The sequence below is a fragment of the Cryptomeria japonica genome, unplaced genomic scaffold (genome assembly GCF_030272615.1).
Source record: "Cryptomeria japonica unplaced genomic scaffold, Sugi_1.0 HiC_scaffold_42, whole genome shotgun sequence".
Taxonomy (NCBI): Eukaryota; Viridiplantae; Streptophyta; class Pinopsida; order Cupressales; family Cupressaceae; genus Cryptomeria; species Cryptomeria japonica.
This window is the reverse complement of record NW_026728864.1, coordinates 609,533-622,500: the sequence shown is the minus strand read 5'-3', so window position 1 is coordinate 622,500 and position 12,968 is coordinate 609,533. Positions and strand designations below refer to the sequence as shown.

The window sequence follows — 12,968 nt, the reverse complement described above, 5'->3', positions numbered from 1 at the left end:
GTTATTGGAGCGGCCCCTCTTTTTTTGTCCGAGCGTTTGGTGGGGTTTCTCGCATTGGGGCTTCCCAGGCCCGGTTGTTGGGTGCGCACCCACCCTGGCGTGCACGAAATCGGAAGTTGGGTTAATTGCCCGGTTTGCCTCGGGTGCGCACCTTCGCCAGGGCGGGCTCAAGATGGCACCCGCGTTCCGTTTTTTTCACTATCTTTCAAAACGGAAATTTTAAAATCTCGTTTTTTTTTTTTTTTTTTTGCCTTTTCTGGAAATTAGTGAAGGCAGCGCATCAAAGGTGCGCAATGCTGGTGCGAACCCGGGAGCGCTCCGATGTGTGCTCCAAGGTGCGGCGTGCACGAAGTCCGAGCCCGGTTTGCCCCGGGTGCGCACCTCGCGTGCACCTTCGCCGGGGTGAGCACCTTGGTGTGCAGACCTTGGTTGGGTTGCGCGCCCTGGTGCGCACCAAGGAGCGCTCTGAAGTGTGCTCCAAGGTGCGGCGTGCACGAAGTCGGAGCCCGGTTTGCCCCGGGTGTGCACCTCGGGTGCGCACCTCGCGTGCACCTTCGCTGCGGTGGGCACCTTGGCTGGGTTGCGCGCCTTGGTGGGCACCATGCAGTGCACGAAGTCGGAGCCCGGATTGCCCCGGGCGCGCACCTCCGCCAGGGTGGGCACCTTGGTGCGCACAACTTGCCTGGGCTGCGCACCAGGAAGGGCTCAAGATGGCACCCGCGTTCCGTTTTTTTCACTATCTTTCAGAACGGAAATTTTAAAATCTCGTTTTTTTTTGCCTTTTCTGGAAATTAGTGAAGGCAGCGCATCAAAGGTGCGCAACGCTGGTGCGAACCTGGGAGTGCTCCGATGTGTGCTCCAAGGTGCGGCGTGCACGAAGTCGGACCCCGGTTTGCCCCGGGTGCGCACCTCGCGTGCACCTTGGTGCGCACACCTTGGCTGGGTTGCGCGCCCTGGTGGGCACCATGGTGCGCACCAAGGAGCGCTCCGAAGTGTGCTCCAAGGTGCGGCGTGCACGAAGTCGGAGCCCGGTTTGCCTCGGGTGCGCACCTCGCGTGCACCTTCGCCGCGGTGGGCACCATGGCGTGCACGAAGTCGGAGCCCGGTTTGCCCCGGGTGCGCACCTCGCGTGCACCTTCGCCGGGGTGGGCACCTTGGTGTGCAGACCTTGGCTGGGTTGCGCGCCCTGGTGGGCACCATGGTGCGCACCAAGGAGCGCTCCGAAGTGTGCTCCAAGGTGCGGCCTGCACGAAGTCGGAGCCCGGTTTGCCCCGCGTGTGCACCTCGGGTGGGCACCTTGGTGCGCATGCCTTGCCTGGGCTGCGCACCAGGGCGGGCTCAAGATGGCACCCGCGTTCCTTTTTTTTCACTATCTTTCAAAACGGAAATTTTAAAATCTCATTTTTGTTTGCCTTTTTCTGGAAATTAGTGAAGGCAGCGCATCAAAGGTGCGCACCTCGCTGCCCACCACGGTGCGCAACGCCGGTGGGCACCCGGGAGTGCTTCGAAGTGTGCTCCAAGGTGCTGCGTGCACGTTGTCGGAGCCCGGTTTGCCCCGGGTGCGCACCTCGCGTGCACCTTCGTCGGGGTGGGCACCTTGGCTGGGTTTGCCCCGGCTGCGCTCCGAAGCGGGGTTATTGGAGCGCCGCCTCTTTTTTTGTCGGAGCGTTTGGTGGGGTTTCTCGCATTGGCTCTTCCGAGGCCCGGTTGCCACCCTGGCGCGCACGAAGTCGGAAGTAGGGTTAATTGCCCGGGTGCGCACCTTTGCCAGGGTGGGCACCTTACCTGGGCTGCGCACCAGGGCGGGCTCAAGATGGCACGCGCGTTCCGTTTTTTTCACTATCTTTCAAAACGGAAATTTTAAAATCTCCTTTTTTTTTTGCCTTTTCTGGAAATTAGTGAAGGCAGCGCATCAAAGGTGCGCACCTCGCTGCCCACCTTGGTGTGCTCTGAGGTGCGCACCCGGGAGCGCTACGAAGTGTGCTCCAAGGTGCGGCGTGCACGTTGTCGGAGCCCGGTTTGCCCCGGGTGCGCACCTCGCCTGCACCTTGGCCGGGGTGGGCACCTTGGCTGGGTTTGCCCAGGGTGCGCTCCGAAGCGGGGTTACTGGAGCGCCCCCTCTTTTTTTGTCAGAGCGTTTGGTGGGGTTTCTCGCATTGGCTCTTCCCAGGCCCGGTTGTTGGGTGCGCTCCCACCCTGGCGCGCGCGAAGTTGGAAGTTGGGTTAATTGCCCGGGCGCGCACCTTCGCCAGGGTGGGCACCTTGGTGCGCACACCTTGGCTGGGCTGCGCACCAGGGCGGGCTCAAGATGGCACCAGCATTCCCTTTTTCTCACTATCTTTCAAAACGGAAATTTTAAAATCTCGTTTTTTTTTTGCCTTTTATGGAAATTAGTGAAGGCATCGCATCAAAGGTGCGCACCTCGCTGCCCACCTTGGTGTGCTCCGAGGTGCCCACCACGGTGCGCAACGCCGGTGCGAACCCGGGAGCGCCCCGATGTGTGCTCCAAGGTGCGGCGTGCACGAAGTCGGACCCCGGTTTGCCCCGGGTGCGCACCTCGCGTGCACCTTGGTGCGCACACCTTGGCTGGGTTGCGCGGCCTGGTGGGCACCATGGTGCGCACCAAGGAGCGCTCCGAAGTGTGCTCCAAGGTGCGGCGTGCACGAAGTCGGAGCCCGGTTTGCCCCGGGTACGCACCTCGCGTGCACCTTCGCCGGGGTGGGCACCTCGGCTGGGTTGCGCGCCCTGGTGCGCACCAAGGAGCGCTCCGAAGTGTGCTCCAAGGTGCGGCGTGCACGAAGTCGGAGCCCGGTTTGCCCCGGGTGCGCACCTTCGCCGCGGTGCGCACCATGGCGTGCACGAAGTCGGAGCCCGGTTTGCCTCGGGTGCGCACCTCGCGTGCACCTTCGGCGGGGTTGCGCGCCCTGGTGGGCACCATGGTGCGCACCAAGGAGCGCTCCGAAGTGTGCTCCAAGGTGCGGCGTGCACGAAGTCGGAGCCCGGTTTGCCCCGGGTGCGCACCTCGCGTGCACCTTCGGCGGGGTTGCGCGCCCTGGTGGGCACCATGGTGCGCACCAAGGAGCGCTCCGAAGTGTGCTCCAAGGTGCGGCGTGCACGAAGTCGGAGCCCGGTTTGCCCCGGGTGCGCACCTCACGTGCACCTTCGCCGCGGTGGGCACCATGGCGTGCACGAAGTCGGAGCCCGGTTTGCCCCGGGTGCGCACCTCGCGTGCACCTTCGCCGGGGTGGGCACCTCGGCTGGGTTGCGCGCCCTGGTGCGCACCAAGGAGCGCTCCGAAGTGTGCTCCAAGGTGCGGCGTGCACGAAGTCGGAGCCCGGTTTGCCCCGGGTGCGCACCTCGCGTGCACCTTCGCCAGGGTGGGCACCTCGGTGCGCACACCTTCTCAATGTTTTCTTGCCTTTTCTGGAAATTGGTGAAGGCAGCGCATCAAAGGTGCGCACCTCGGTGTGCTCCGAGGTGCGAACCCGAGAGCGCTCCGAGGTGCCCACGAAGTCGAAAGTCGGGTTAATTGCATTGTTTTCCCCGGGTGCGCTCCGAGGTGCGCAACATCGGCGCGCACCAAGGAGGGCTCCGAAGTGTGCTCCAAGGTGCGCACGATGGCGTGCACCTCTGGTGCGCACGATTCGGAGCTCGGTTTGACCGGGGTGCGCACACCTTGGCTGGGTTGCGCACCTTTTGTGCGCTCCAAGGTGCGCACGAAGTCGGAGCTCGGTTTGCCCCGGGTGCGCACCTTCGCCAGGGTGCGCACCTTGATGCGCACGCCTTGGCTGGGCTGCGCACCTTGGTGGGCGCCATGGTGCGCACCTTTCGTGCGCTCCAAGGTGCGCACGAAGTCGGAGCTCGGTTTGCCCCGGGTGCGCACCTTGGTGGGCGCCATGGTGCACTCCGAGGTGCCCAAGATTGGTGCGCACCAAGGAGCGCTCCGAAGTGCGCTCCAAGGTGCGCGCGAAGTCGAAAGTTGGGTTAATTGTCCGGTTTGCCTCGGGTGCGCACCTTGCGTGCACCTTCGCCAGGGTGGGCGCCTTGGTGCGCACACCTTGGCTGGGCTGCGCACACCTTGGCACCCGCGTTTCCTTCATTTTAAATTTTTTTTTTTTACAATCTCTCAAGTGGGAAATTCTATAATCTCAACTTTTTTTGCCTTTTCAGGAAACTTTTGAATGGAGCGCATCATTGGTGCGCTCCGAAGTGTGCTCCAAAGCTCTCTCCAGCTGCGTGCACCTGCCCCGGCCGCGCACCCGGCCCCGCCCAGCTTCGCTCACCTGTCCCGGGCGTCTGGTGCGGAACCTTAGAGTAAGAAACATCACCGTGCACCTTGGCCAACGTGCGCGACTCGACCGAGCGCGCACTGGCCGAGGTGCACACCGATTTCACCTGGGTGCGCGCGCAGCACCTCGGGCGCACCGGGGTGCGCGCACAACGCCCGGGTTGCACCGTGGCCTGTGTGCTCGGGGCGCCTCGGGTGCGCGCTCGGTGTCGCCCCCCGCGCGCGCGGTAGTGCGGGCAGCGCACCCCGGCCCGGCCCGGCCCCGACGAGAACGCAAACGGGCAAAAGGTTTATTCAAATAGCATTGCGACGCCCGGCGAAAAACTAAAAAAGGGTGCAACACCGGGACTTCCCGGGAGGTCACCCATCCCAGTACTACTCCGGCCCAAGCGCGCTTAACTGCGGAGTTCTGATGGGATCCGGTGCACTAACGCTGGTATGATCGCACCCGTTATGAGCTTGTCGCAGTGTGTACTTAGCAAACCGCGACCCACGTGCGAATCCACCCCGGCCACCCACCCCCGTCGAGGTGCACACCCTCCCTCGCGAAGTGCGCCCCGTTCGCCAAGTGTGAGCCCTGCCCGGGTGCGCGCACCTTGCTAGGGCGTCGGGTGTGCACCCGGCCCGGCCTACGTGCGTGCACCTGGAGGGGGCGTCGTGTGCGTGCAGTGTCCCGTCTGCAACGCGGTGCCCACACACCACCTCGGGCGCAACGACCTGCGCTCACATGTGGGCCGAGTGCACCTTGGTGCATGTTCGGGGCGCCTCGGGTGCACGCTCGATCTTGCCCCGGTGCACCAAGGCGCTCGGTTTGCCCCGGGTGCGCACTTGGTGCAAGGTGGGCACCCAAAATAGGGATCAAGCACCAAAACACAAGTTTCGGGATGCAAAATGGGACCCAAGGACCACAAATGCGTTCCAAGACCCATGATGGGTCCACGAGAACAAAAATGTGTTCCGAGACTTAATAAACAAATATTGGGTTTTAGGAGAAGAAACATGCTCTGATGCCCAAAACGAGAATCGACCCCGAAAAGGCCACAGGCCAAAAGTGGGATGCGAGACAAAAAAAAATGGGACCCGAGGACCAAAATTGGGTTCCCAGGTCGAAGACAGGGCAACCGGACAAGAAACGACCTCTAAGGCTCGAAATGAGTCCCGACGACTAAAACTTGACAAGAAGCACCCATCAGGCACCCAACTCGACACCCATGGGATGCCGACCCACCCGGGCTTCCACCTAGCACACCTTGGCACCCACCCACCCTCGCACCCAACCTCGCACCCAACTTAGCACCTTTGAACCCACATTGGCACTCACCCTGACCCTGGCACCTTGGAACCCACATTGGCACTCACCTTGACCCTGGCACCCACCTTTGCACTCACCTTGGGACCCACCCTGGCTCCCACCTCGGCACCCACCCAGACACCCACCTTGGTTCCTTGGCACCCACCTTGGATCCTTGGCACCCACCCCGACACCCACCTTGGCACGCAACTTGGCTACTTGCCACCCACCTTGGCTCCTTGACGCCCACCCCGACAACCACCCCGTGACCTACCCTGGCTAGGGTTGGTGCACACCCACCCTGGTGCCCACCTTGGCACCCACCCTATGACCCACCTTGGCACGCACCTTAGTACCCACCCCGTTACCCACCCTAGGACCCACCCCGTGACCCACCTTGGCCAGGGTGGGTGCCTTGGTGCGCACAACTTGCCTGGGCTGCACACCAGGGCGGGCTCAAGATGGCACCCGCGTTCCGTTTTTTTCACTATCTTTCAAAACGGAAATTTTAAAATCTCATTTTTTTCTTTTTTTTGCCTTTTCTGGAAATTAGTGAAGGCAGCGCATCAAAGGTGCGCAATGCTGGTGCGAACCCGGGAGCGCTCCGATGTGTGCTCCAAGGTGCGGCGTGCACGAAGTCCGAGCCCGGTTTGCCCCGGGTGCGCACCTCGCGTGCACCTTCGCCGGGGTGAGCACCTTGGCTGGGTTGCGCGCCCTGGTGCGTACCAAGGAGCGCTCTGAAGTGTGCTCCAAGGTGCGGCGTGCACGAAGTCGGAGCCCGGTTTGCCCCGGGTGTGCACCTCGGGTGCGCACCTCGCGTGCACCTTCGCTGCGGTGGGCACCTTGGCTGGGTTGCGCGCCTTGGTGGGCACCATGCAGTGCACGAAGTCGGAGCCCGGTTTGCCCCGGGCGCGCACCTCCGCCAGGGTGGGCACCTTGGTGCGCACAACTTGCCTGGGCTGCGCATCAGGAAGGGCTCAAGATGGCACCCGCGTTCCGTTTTTTTCACTATCTTTCAGAACGGAAATTTTAAAATATCGTTTTTTTTTGCCTTTTCTGGAAATTAGTGAAGGCAGCGCATCAAAGGTGCGCAACGCTGGTGCGAACCTGGGAGCGCTCCGATGTGTGCTCCAAGGTGCGGCGTGCACGAAGTCGGAGCCCGGTTTGCCCCGGGTGCGCCCTGGTGGGCACCATGGTGCGCACCAAGGAGCGCTCCGAAGTGTGCTCCAAGGTGCGGCCTGCACGAAGTCGGAGCCCGGTTTGCCCCGGGTGTGCACCTCGGGTGGGCACCTTGGTGCGCATGCCTTGCCTGGGCTGCGCACCAGGGCGGGCTCAAGATGGCACCCGCGTTCCTTTTTTTTCACTATCTTTCAAAACGGAAATTTTAAAATCTCATTTTTTTTTGCCTTTTTCTGGAAATTAGTGAAGGCAGCGCATCAAAGGTGCGCACCTCGCTGCCCACCACGGTGCGCAACGCCGGTGGGCACCCGGGAGTGCTTCGAAGTGTGCTCCAAGGTGCTGCGTGCACGTTGTCGGAGCCCGGTTTGCCCCGGGTGCGCACCTCGCGTGCACCTTCGTCGGGGTGGGCACCTTGGCTTGGTTTGCCCCGGCTGCGCTCCGAAGCGGGGTTATTGGAGCGCCGCCTCTTTTTTTGTCGGAGCGTTTGGTGGGGTTTCTCGCATTGGCTCTTCCGAGGCCCGGTTGCCACCCTGGCGCGCACGAAGTCGGAAGTAGGGTTAATTGCCCGGGTGCGCACCTTTGCCAGGGTGGCACCTTACCTGGGCTGCGCACCAGGGCGGGCTCAAGATGGCACGCGCGTTCCGTTTTTTTCACTATCTTTCAAAACGGAAATTTTAAAATCTCCTTTTTTTTTTGCCTTTTCTGGAAATTAGTGAAGGCAGCGCATCAAAGGTGCGCACCTCGCTGCCCACCTTGGTGTGCTCTGAGGTGCGCACCCGGGAGCGCTACGAAGTGTGCTCCAAGGTGCGGCGTGCACGTTGTCGGAGCCCGGTTTGCCCCGGGTGCGCACCTCGCCTGCACCTTGGCCGGGGTGGGCACCTTGGCTGGGTTTGCCCAGGGTGCGCTCCGAAGCGGGGTTACTGGAGCGCCCCCTCTTTTTTTGTCAAAGAGTTTGGTGGGGTTTCTCGCATTGGCTCTTCCCAGGCCCGGTTGTTGGGTGCGCTCCCACCCTGGCGCGCGCGAAGTTGGAAGTTGGGTTAATTGCCCGGGCGCGCACCTTCGCCAGGGTGGGCACCTTGGTGCGCAAACCTTGGCTGGGCTGCGCACCAGGGCGGGCTCAAGATGGCACCAGCATTCCCTTTTTCTCACTATCTTTCAAAACGGAAATTTTAAAATCTCATTTTTTTTTTGCCTTTTATGGAAATTAGTGAAGGCATCGCATCAAAGGTGCGCACCTCGCTGCCCACCTTGGTGTGCTCCGAGGTGCCCACCACGGTGCGCAACGCCGGTGCGAACCCGGGAGCGCCCCGATGTGTGCTCCAAGGTGCGGCGTGCACGAAGTCGGACCCCGGTTTGCCCCGGGTGCGCACCTCGCGTGCACCTTGGTGCGCACACCTTGGCTGGGTTGCGCGGCCTGGTGGGCACCATGGTGCGCACCAAGGAGCGCTCCGAAGTGTGCTCCAAGGTGCGGCGTGCACGAAGTCGGAGCCCGGTTTGCCCCGGGTGCGCACCTTCGCCGCGGTGGGCACCATGGCGTGCACGAAGTCGGAGCCCGGTTTGCCCCGGGTGCGCACCTCGCGTGCACCTTCGCCGGGGTGGGCACCTCGGCTGGGTTGCGCGCCCTGGTGCGCACCAAGGAGCGCTCTGAAGTGTGCTCCAAGGTGCGGCGTGCACGAAGTCGGAGCCCGGTTTGCCCCGGGTGTGCACCTCGCGTGCACCTTCGCTGCGGTGGGCACCTTGGCTGGGTTGCGCGCCTTGGTGGGCACCATGCAGTGCACGAAGTCGGAGCCCGGTTTGCCCCGGGCGCGCACCTCCGCCAGGGTGGGCACCTTGGTGCGCACAACTTGCCTGGGCTGCGCACCAGGAAGGGCTCAAGATGGCACCCGCGTTCCGTTTTTTTCACTATCTTTCAGAACGGAAATTTTAAAATATCGTTTTTTTTTGCCTTTTCTGGAAATTAGTGAAGGCAGCGCATCAAAGGTGCGCAACGCTGGTGCGAACCTGGGAGCGCTCCGATGTGTGCTCCAAGGTGCGGCGTGCACGAAGTCGGACCCCGGTTTGCCCCGGGTGCGCACCTCGCGTGCACCTTGGTGCGCACACCTTGGCTGGGTTGCGCGCCCTGGTGGGCACCATGGTGCGCACCAAGGAGCGCTCCGAAGTGTGCTCCAAGGTGCGGCGTGCACGAAGTCGGAGCCCGGTTTGCCCCGGGTGCGCACCTCGCGTGCACCTTCGCCGCGGTGGGCACCATGGCGTGCACGAAGTCGGAGCCCGGTTTGCCCCGGGTGCGCACCTCGCGTGCACCTTCGCCGGGGTGGGCACCTTGGTGTGCAGACCTTGGCTGGGTTGCGCGCCCTGGTGGGCACCATGGTGCGCACCAAGGAGCGCTCCGAAGTGTGCTCCAAGGTGCGGCCTGCACGAAGTCGGAGCCCGGTTTGCCCCGGGTGTGCACCTCGGGTGGGCACCTTGGTGCGCATGCCTTGCCTGGGCTGCGCACCAGGGCGGGCTCAAGATGGCACCCGCGTTCCTTTTTTTTCACTATCTTTCAAAACGGAAATTTTAAAATCTCATTTTTTTTTGCCTTTTTCTGGAAATTAGTGAAGGCAGCGCATCAAAGGTGCGCACCTCGCTGCCCACCACGGTGCGCAACGCCGGTGGGCACCCGAGAGTGCTTCGAAGTGTGCTCCAAGGTGCTGCGTGCACGTTGTCGGAGCCCGGTTTGCCCCGGGTGCGCACCTCGCGTGCACCTTCGTCGGGGTGGGCACCTTGGCTGGGTTTGCCCCGGCTGCGCTCCGAAGCGGGGTTATTGGAGCGCCGCCTCTTTTTTTGTCGGAGCGTTTGGTGGGGTTTCTCGCATTGGCTCTTCCGAGGCCCGGTTGCCACCCTGGCGCGCACGAAGTCGGAAGTAGGGTTAATTGCCCGGGTGCGCACCTTTGCCAGGGTGGGCACCTTACCTGGGCTGCGCACCAGGGCGGGCTCAAGATGGCACGCGCGTTCCGTTTTTTTCACTATCTTTCAAAACGGAAATTTTAAAATCTCCTTTTTTTTTTGCCTTTTCTGGAAATTAGTGAAGGCAGCGCATCAAAGGTGCGCACCTCGCTGCCCACCTTGGTGTGCTCTGAGGTGCGCACCCGGGAGCGCTACGAAGTGTGCTCCAAGGTGCGGCGTGCACGTTGTCGGAGCCCGGTTTGCCCCGGGTGCGCACCTCGCCTGCACCTTGGCCGGGGTGGGCACCTTGGCTGGGTTTGCCCAGGGTGCGCTCCGAAGCGGGGTTACTGGAGCGCCCCCTCTTTTTTTGTCAGAGCGTTTGGTGGGGTTTCTCGCATTGGCTCTTCCCAGGCCCGGTTGTTGGGTGCGCTCCCACCCTGGCGCGCGCGAAGTTGGAAGTTGGGTTAATTGCCCGGGCGCGCACCTTCGCCAGGGTGGGCACCTTGGTGCGCACACCTTGGCTGGGCTGCGCACCAGGGCGGGCTCAAGATGGCACCAGCATTCCCTTTTTCTCACTATCTTTCAAAACGGAAATTTTAAAATCTCGTTTTTTTTTTGCCTTTTATGGAAATTAGTGAAGGCATCGCATCAAAGGTGCGCACCTCGCTGCCCACCTTGGTGTGCTCCGAGGTGCCCACCACGGTGCGCAACGCCGGTGCGAACCCGGGAGCGCCCCGATGTGTGCTCCAAGGTGCGGCGTGCACGAAGTCGGACCCCGGTTTGCCCCGGGTGCGCACCTCGCGTGCACCTTGGTGCGCACACCTTGGCTGGGTTGCGCGGCCTGGTGGGCACCATGGTGCGCACCAAGGAGCGCTCCGAAGTGTGCTCCAAGGTGCGGCGTGCACGAAGTCGGAGCCCGGTTTGCCCCGGGTACGCACCTCGCGTGCACCTTCGCCGGGGTGGGCACCTCGGCTGGGTTGCGCGCCCTGGTGCGCACCAAGGAGCGCTCCGAAGTGTGCTCCAAGGTGCGGCGTGCACGAAGTCGGAGCCCGGTTTGCCCCGGGTGCGCACCTTCGCCGCGGTGCGCACCATGGCGTGCACGAAGTCGGAGCCCGGTTTGCCCCGGGTGCGCACCTCGCGTGCACCTTCGGCGGGGTTGCGCGCCCTGGTGGGCACCATGGTGCGCACCAAGGAGCGCTCCGAAGTGTGCTCCAAGGTGCGGCGTGCACGAAGTCGGAGCCCGGTTTGCCCCGGGTGCGCACCTCGCGTGCACCTTCGGCGGGGTTGCGCGCCCTGGTGGGCACCATGGTGCGCACCAAGGAGCGCTCCGAAGTGTGCTCCAAGGTGCGGCGTGCACGAAGTCGGAGCCCGGTTTGCCCCGGGTGCGCACCTCGCGTGCACCTTCGCCGCGGTGGGCACCATGGCGTGCACGAAGTCGGAGCCCGGTTTGCCCCGGGTGCGCACCTCGCGTGCACCTTCGCCGGGGTGGGCACCTCGGCTGGGTTGCGCGCCCTGGTGCGCACCAAGGAGCGCTCCGAAGTGTGCTCCAAGGTGCGGCGTGCACGAAGTCGGAGCCCGGTTTGCCCCGGGTGCGCACCTCGCGTGCACCTTCGCCAGGGTGGGCACCTCGGTGCGCACACCTTCTCAATGTTTTCTTGCCTTTTCTGGAAATTGGTGAAGGCAGCGCATCAAAGGTGCGCACCTCGGTGTGCTCCGAGGTGCGAACCCGAGAGCGCTCCGAGGTGCCCACGAAGTCGAAAGTCGGGTTAATTGCATTGTTTTCCCCGGGTGCGCTCCGAGGTGCGCAACATCGGCGCGCACCAAGGAGGGCTCCGAAGTGTGCTCCAAGGTGCGCACGATGGCGTGCACCTCTGGTGCGCACGATTCGGAGCTCGGTTTGACCGGGGTGCGCACACCTTGGCTGGGTTGCGCACCTTTTGTGCGCTCCAAGGTGCGCACGAAGTCGGAGCTCGGTTTGCCCCGGGTGCGCACCTTCGCCAGGGTGCGCACCTTGATGCGCACGCCTTGGCTGGGCTGCGCACCTTGGTGGGCGCCATGGTGCGCACCTTTCGTGCGCTCCAAGGTGCGCACGAAGTCGGAGCTCGGTTTGCCCCGGGTGCGCACCTTGGTGGGCGCCATGGTGCACTCCGAGGTGCCCAAGATTGGTGCGCACCAAGGAGCGCTCCGAAGTGCGCTCCAAGGTGCGCGCGAAGTCGAAAGTTGGGTTAATTGTCCGGTTTGCCTCGGGTGCGCACCTTGCGTGCACCTTCGCCAGGGTGGGCGCCTTGGTGCGCACACCTTGGCTGGGCTGCGCACACCTTGGCACCCGCGTTTCCTTCATTTTAAATTTTTTTTTTTTACAATCTCTCAAGTGGGAAATTCTATAATCTCAACTTTTTTTGCCTTTTCAGGAAACTTTTGAATGGAGCGCATCATTGGTGCGCTCCGAAGTGTGCTCCAAAGCTCTCTCCAGCTGCGTGCACCTGCCCCGGCCGCGCACCCGGCCCCGCCCAGCTTCGCTCACCTGTCCCGGGCGTCTGGTGCGGAACCTTAGAGTAAGAAACATCACCGTGCACCTTGGCCAACGTGCGCGACTCGACCGAGCGCGCACTGGCCGAGGTGCACACCGATTTCACCTGGGTGCGCGCGCAGCACCTCGGGCGCACCGGGGTGCGCGCACAACGCCCGGGTTGCACCGTGGCCTGTGTGCTCGGGGCGCCTCGGGTGCGCGCTCGGTGTCGCCCCCGCGCGCGCGGTAGTGCGGGCAGCGCACCCCGGCCCGGCCCGGCCCCGACGAGAACGCAAACGGGCAAAAGGTTTATTCAAATAGCATTGCGACGCCCGGCGAAAAACTAAAAAAGGGTGCAACACCGGGACTTCCCGGGAGGTCACCCATCCCAGTACTACTCCGGCCCAAGCGCGCTTAACTGCGGAGTTCTGATGGGATCCGGTGCACTAACGCTGGTATGATCGCACCCGTTATGAGCTTGTCGCAGTGTGTACTTAGCAAACCGCGACCCACGTGCGAATCCACCCCGGCCACCCACCCCCGTCGAGGTGCACACCCTCCCTCGCGAAGTGCGCCCCGTTCGCCAAGTGTGAGCCCTGCCCGGGTGCGCGCACCTTGCTAGGGCGTCGGGTGTGCACCCGGCCCGGCCTACGTGCGTGCACCTGGAGGGGGCGTCGTGTGCGTGCAGTGTCCCGTCTGCAACGCGGTGCCCACACACCACCTCGGGCGCAACGACCTGCGCTCACATGTGGGCCGAGTGCACCTTGGTGCATGTT

At 63.2% G+C, this 12,968-nt stretch overlaps 2 non-coding genes across 2 annotated transcripts; both read right to left on the bottom strand.

Moving 5' to 3' along the window:
• Nucleotides 1-4,619: 4,619 nt before the first annotated feature.
• LOC131862406 (5S ribosomal RNA) lies at nt 4,620-4,738 on the bottom strand. Its single transcript, XR_009361422.1, has one exon. It is a non-coding gene; the product is annotated as a 5S ribosomal RNA (ribosomal RNA).
• Nucleotides 4,739-12,542: 7,804 nt separating this feature from the next.
• Nucleotides 12,543-12,661, bottom strand: LOC131862404 (5S ribosomal RNA). The gene has a single exon (XR_009361420.1). It is a non-coding gene; the product is annotated as a 5S ribosomal RNA (ribosomal RNA).
• Between the last annotated feature and the right edge of the window lie 307 nt (nt 12,662-12,968).